We start from the raw sequence: 6,229 nt of genomic DNA on the forward strand, positions 1-6,229 counted from the left end.
CCATCTGAAACAATATAGAAGAAGAAAACCAAGAACAAAAACACAAAAGAGACAAAATAATAACAATTTACATCATATGAAAAGTAAAGCAATTAAAAAAGAACAATGTTTATCAAGCTATTACTTTGACGTTGAAAATAAGAAACAAAAAAAAAACTTCCCTGTAACTAATAGAGTTTCCAAAAATGCAAGTTAAGCAGGAAGAGCCATTTCCTTTATTCAAATAACTACCAATGAAAACTTGACATATGTCTGCTTTTACCCAATTCTCCTTCACTCCAATTCAACATACTTTTGCTGCATTCCTAAATCTTAAAATTTATAATTAATCAAAATTCTAAAACAGAATTAATATATTAAAATTAAAATCAAAGCATAAAGAATAAATCGTTTACAAACACATCCATAAATACATAGACATCAAGCATGGGGACAAAGGCTTGGATTTTTCGAAGAAGTGAATGAACCTTACTCGGGAGTTGACTGACTGAATCTGCAGCAACCTTACCATCTTCAACCAATTTGGTCTCTGAACTACCCGTCTTAGTATGCCTTCGCCTCTTGAAATTTTATTAATTTGGTCCCAGTTTCATTTTGTTAATTGGCATGAAATTTTGTTTGAAAGAACTTTGATTGATGGGGATTTATCTATGTTTGCAGAAGGTCTATCTGCCATATTAATTTGTCAAAATAAGGCCCTACACTACACAAGGTATTGGAATCTACCAGTAGAATGAATGTTTTACAGTTTTTCTGATTAAATCCACTTGAAGAAGTGAAATATCTTATGGTAGATGTGGTATTACTTCCAGCTATGTAATTAAATAATCCTTTCTTCAATAAACCACATCATGGAATAATACAAAATTTGTTTTCACTTGTCTGTTTGAACATAAAAATCATTGTGTTATGCAACTTGTTCCAAGGAAGATGATTTGCTGTTAATTTTGGTGGCTGGTAGTTAGAATGCCTCTTTATTCATGGTTGAGACACCAAAAGATTTTCTATTTTCTATTTTCGGGGACATATTAGCAAACAGTTGGTGTACATAATTTACACATAAATTAAATTAAAGAAAAAGAACAACATAGAAACCATACACCGACACAACTTGTAAGACATGGAAGCAGCTATCTACACAACTTGTTACGGTTTTGAAATCAAAGCCCCAATGGCACAACTATCTTGGGTAGCTATGGATATTAATTTTGACTGATAAAAAAAATTAATAACAGATATTCAATGGTTAGGGTTTTGAAATCAAAGCACCAATGGCACATTTAGATGAAGCTTAGAGTTAGCAACAAACCTGAACTACGGAAAAGTGTTCTTGAAAAAATTCGATTCGACTGGAAGGGAACGGAAAAGACGATGACTAGGTCTTTGCTCACAAACACATGGTGGAGACGTCCAGAGAGTGAGAGCTTGTGAAGAAGATATCGACATGGTTGAAGCCCGGATCGCCGACAAGGCTGGTGGTCCTCGGAAGCTTCGGCTATGGCGGAAGAGAAGAGGAAGGAGAAGCGCCAACAAGAGGGCCAAACACGACTAATTCAATTTTGTTCCCCCTTGTAACTGGCTACACCAGTTGCCAGAGTTAAATTATTTAAATAATTTAGTTATGACCTGATTATGAGGTAATATGGTATAAATAAATAACTGAATATAACTAAGTTACGAGTCAATATGATAATGATTATGATTAATATGATATTGGTTATAACATTAAATCATATAAGTTTATAACTAAATGTATGGTACATCTAAATGTACCATAGCATCACCCCATATTTGGTGGTAGCTTAGATCCTATCAAAAAGTTTTTGAACCAATAAGTCCCATTTATAGGTAAAAAAATGTTTTGCCCTTTAATCCCAAAACTAAGAATATTTTCAATTTCAAAACTGAAAATGTTCTCAATTTATAATTATCAAAACTAAGAAATTTCTTAATTTTTTACTAATATGAACTAAGAATATTATCAAAACTAAGAAATTTATAATTATCAATTTTGAGAAATTTCTCAATTTTTTTCATGATTAAAATTGAGATAATTATAAACTGAGAAGGTTCTCAATTTAAAAAAATCCTAAATCTCTCTCTCTCTCTCTCTCTCTCTCTAATGGGTAGTGGCATCTGTGAACTCAGTGAAAACCGGGACCTCACAATCAATGAACTCATCACCTTCCGGACAAGTCTCCAACGTCGGCTCTGAGTTCTCATTTTCTGGTGGACTTTCATAAGCAATAGCTGCAGATCCACGCAATGCTTCACCCAACTCTCCTAGAAACCCTAAATTTTAGGCGGTGATAAGGCAAATTGGTGGCGATAGAGAGAGGTAGATCTGTTCAGAGATAGATTAACAACAATCTCAACCTCACGCGTGAGCCACTTGCAGATTTGAGTTCTTCATCTTTATCAACGACGACAACACCGCAGATCTGAGTAAGGAAAAGAGGCGGTGGTTCTGGGGGCGGAGCTGGATTTCCAACAACGGAGCTCCGTCGAGGACGTCGATGGAGGACTTGAAGACGAAAGGGAGAGTGAAGGCGACATCGAGAGAACTTGCCTTGCTTGGAGTTTGTTAGAAGAGTAAATTAGTCTATTAAAAATTAATGGGACTTGAGAGAGAAAATAATTTTATCTAGGACTTAATGGATTATAAGTTCACAAAATGAGACTTGTATGTAAATGGCCCAAAAAGTAATTACTTAAAATAAGAAATTAGCTTTTTTAAATTAGAATTTGGCTCGAAATTTGTTGAAACTAATGTGAATGTTCTAATTAATCATAGAGAAGAAGGTTGTTAGATATTAAATTTTTTTTTTCTCACACATTAGAGCATCTCCAATGGCAAGCTATTGGAGTTGCCATTGCCAAAATTTAGTAATAGTCTCCAAAAATCTTATTCCAGTGGACTGCTATAACCCTTGTTAAATTTGACAATTGCCATTTCCTCAAATTTGGCAATACATTTGGCAATCATCATCCAAATAAATAGAATTTGGCTCCAAAATTTCTATGGAACAAACAAACACATTGGGAAAAATCCAGCAACAATACAATAATAATAAAAAATACTATTTTCTAGATTTTTGGAGATGGAGATAGAGGCAAAGGCAAAACCCACCCACCCCAAAACAGAACATATATATATATATATATATAACAAATTTAGAAAACAACAACAACAATCACTACAAAGACAATAATCAAACAATTTCAGAGAAATTTCAAGCAATTTTTCACAAATTTCAAGCAATCTGAAACAAAGCAAAAAGAATCTCAACTAATTTCAAGCAAATTTCAAACAATTTCATAAATGTAATTTCACAAAAATAAATACTTGGAAAGGGGGTTGAAGTTTCTTCATCCTCTTCACTCAATTTTGTAGTGGTATCAAATGGTGGGGTAAATTATATTTATATATATATATATTAATATTTTTAATTTTTTATATTTGTCTAGTCAGATAGAATGTAAATATTTAATTTTTTAAGAAAAATTTTGAAAAAGGTCATAAAAGATAAAAAAAAAAATAAACAATAAAAAAATACTAAAAAACCTATATCCAAATAACACATACAAAATTAAAAGGAAAATTTGTTGAAATTTGCCAAAATGACATGTGATTATTGGAACACAATTGCTATAATTTAGCAATTTACTACTATTCATTCTAAATTATAATTAGGTGATCCAAAATTTCAACAAGACCTATAACTAATGAAAACCCCCAAAATAATGAAAATGTAACCAAGAAGAGACTGGTACGACTGTCACACAGTTGGCCTATTGGGGCTCTAGATAATGTGTCATAATAAAGTGTTGTTTTGAGAAATGTCCAAAATAAAAACAAAAAAACAAACAAAAAAAAAGAAAGAAAGATTTTTTTACTTATTAAGAAAATATATATAAAAAAATAAAGAAATAATGTGGCGTTCAGGTTTAAGAGATAATTAAAGAAGGATAATGTCAAGTATAATAAATTAATTTTTTTTTGTATTTCCTAAAAACAAATAAAAACAACATATGTTATGAATGTTTCTAATTATTTTTTTTTCGCTGCTTGTGTGGAAAGATGTGGTTCTTAAATTTTTCTCTTATCATTTTTTTTAATAAACAATTAATTATATTCATGATTTCTTTTTTTTTTAAATTATAGTTTTCACTGGTTTATCAATCACTTCTTAATTTATGAATTCATATATCTAACAAACTTCAAAGTTTGCAGAGAGTTCATTCTAGCCTCATTGTTTTTGTGTTTTTTGCTTTCAATTATTGATTGGAGCACTTCATAAACTATGTTTATATCCTAAATTGGTAGAGAGAGAGAGAGAAAAATTTGGGACAAATTATAAAAAAAAATCTCAAGATTTTGTGTATTTTTCAAATTAAACTCCAAAGTTTTAATTTCATTAATTTAAATCTTGAATTCCATTCCATGTCGCAATCTACGCGCCTCCGTCTATTGAACTAACAGAAAACTCAATTTTTTGCCAAATGCATGCCAAAATTATGTTGAGTCCCACATATAACCCCCAAATCTCTATTAATTGTTTAAAATATATTTTTCATGGAATTTAATAGTTAAAATACTATTAAATTTGGAAAATATATTTTTTAAATATATAATAATTAATATATGTCAATTACAAAAAAATATATATATATTTATATTATTTTGATCAACTGACCGGACGGTTGATTAGTCTAAATTTTCTCACATTTGATAAAACTTTCAAAACTGAGCGTGAATTTATAAACAAACATCCGACCCAAATATAGCGGTGGAATCACGGTTTGAAAACCATTCCAAACCGGGTCCAAAATTCTCTCTCCCCGCATTCTCTCTCTCTCCATAAATACCTGCCCCCCTCTTCCTCACCTTCCACATCCTACATCTCTCTCTCTCTCTCTCTCCACACGGCGGGTCTTTTGTTAGAATGGCAAAGGAAGTTGAGAAAACAGTAGTAACAGAGCAGGAGTTCTCAGCCAAGGACTACCACGACCCGCCTCCAGCTCCGCTAGTGGACGTGGTGGAGCCGACAAAATGGTCGTTCTACAGAGCTATCATTGCAGAGTTCATAGCCACACTTCTCTTCCTCTACATCACCGTCCTCACCGTCATCGGCTACAAGAGCCAGATTGACCCCATCAAGAACCCTGACCAGTGTGGCGGTGTCGGCATCCTCGGCATCGCATGGGCCTTCGGCGGCATGATCTTCGTCCTTGTTTACTGCACCGCCGGTATTTCTGGTTAGTATAACCTAAAACCATTATTTACCATTTTACTAATTTAAACCCTAATAATTATACATATTTTTTTATTAGTTAAGATTGTCACTGACCTTTGTAAACAATAATTATTCTACCTGCACAAAAATATTTGGCTGAATTGATGTAGGATTAATAAAAAGTGACGGCATGATCATTTCATTCTATGATTTGAGGGAAATAGGAGAGGGAAAGAAAAAGGGTTTTTAGGGTTCATTCAAGAAGAAGAAGAAAGCTTTGAGTATTTTTTATTTTTTATTTTTTTGTAAATGGAGATGTTGAGAGTAAATTTTGTTGTGATGGGTGTTATGGCACTTGTTTTGGCTCTGGTTGTTCCTTCTATCAATGCTCATGCTCATGTCCCTGCCCCTGCTCCTGCACCTGCCCCTACAAGTGATGGGGTAGCAGTAGATCAAGGAATAGCATATGTGCTCATGCTGCTTGCTCTGGCTCTTACCTACATCATTCACTGATGATCATTGCCCTTACCCCATAAAAAAAAAAAAAAGAGACAGAGTTGCTCTGTAGAATTCATGATTGTTTACTCTGCTTGTTCCATCTTATATTTTTTATTTTTAACATTTAATTCAAACCCCCCATTCTTTTTGCAATGTCAAAAAAAATTAATAAAAAGTGAGATTCATCTCATGTAAAAGGGTTCTGTTTAATTTTATATTCAATTTTTATGTTTCTAATTATTTATTTTGGAAATAATTGAATTGTCCAATATTTTGATGTGAGCTCAAAATAAGATGATTCATCCTATTTATTTATTTTTAATTTGGATCATTTACAATCATGTCATCTCACCTTATTATATTATTTCGTCATTTTTGTTTGGGTGAAGTACCAATAAATGCTAAATTTAGATTTTGTGAACTGATTAGTCCCTAGGTTTTTCTTATGGACCCAAAAGTCCTGTTATAAGTGAAATTACTTTAAGGGATGGGGG

General features: G+C 32.4%; 1 pseudogene; it reads left to right on the plus strand.

Moving 5' to 3' along the window:
• Positions 1 to 4,946: 4,946 nt before the first annotated feature.
• Positions 4,947 to 5,264, plus strand: LOC145791926 (putative aquaporin PIP2-5 pseudogene; annotated as a pseudogene).
• Positions 5,265 to 6,229: the final 965 nt, after the last annotated feature.

The sequence above is a fragment of the Camellia sinensis genome, chromosome 5 (assembly GCF_055761805.1).
Source record: "Camellia sinensis isolate YWXY chromosome 5, ASM5576180v1, whole genome shotgun sequence".
NCBI lineage: Eukaryota > Viridiplantae > Streptophyta > Magnoliopsida > Ericales > Theaceae > Camellia > Camellia sinensis.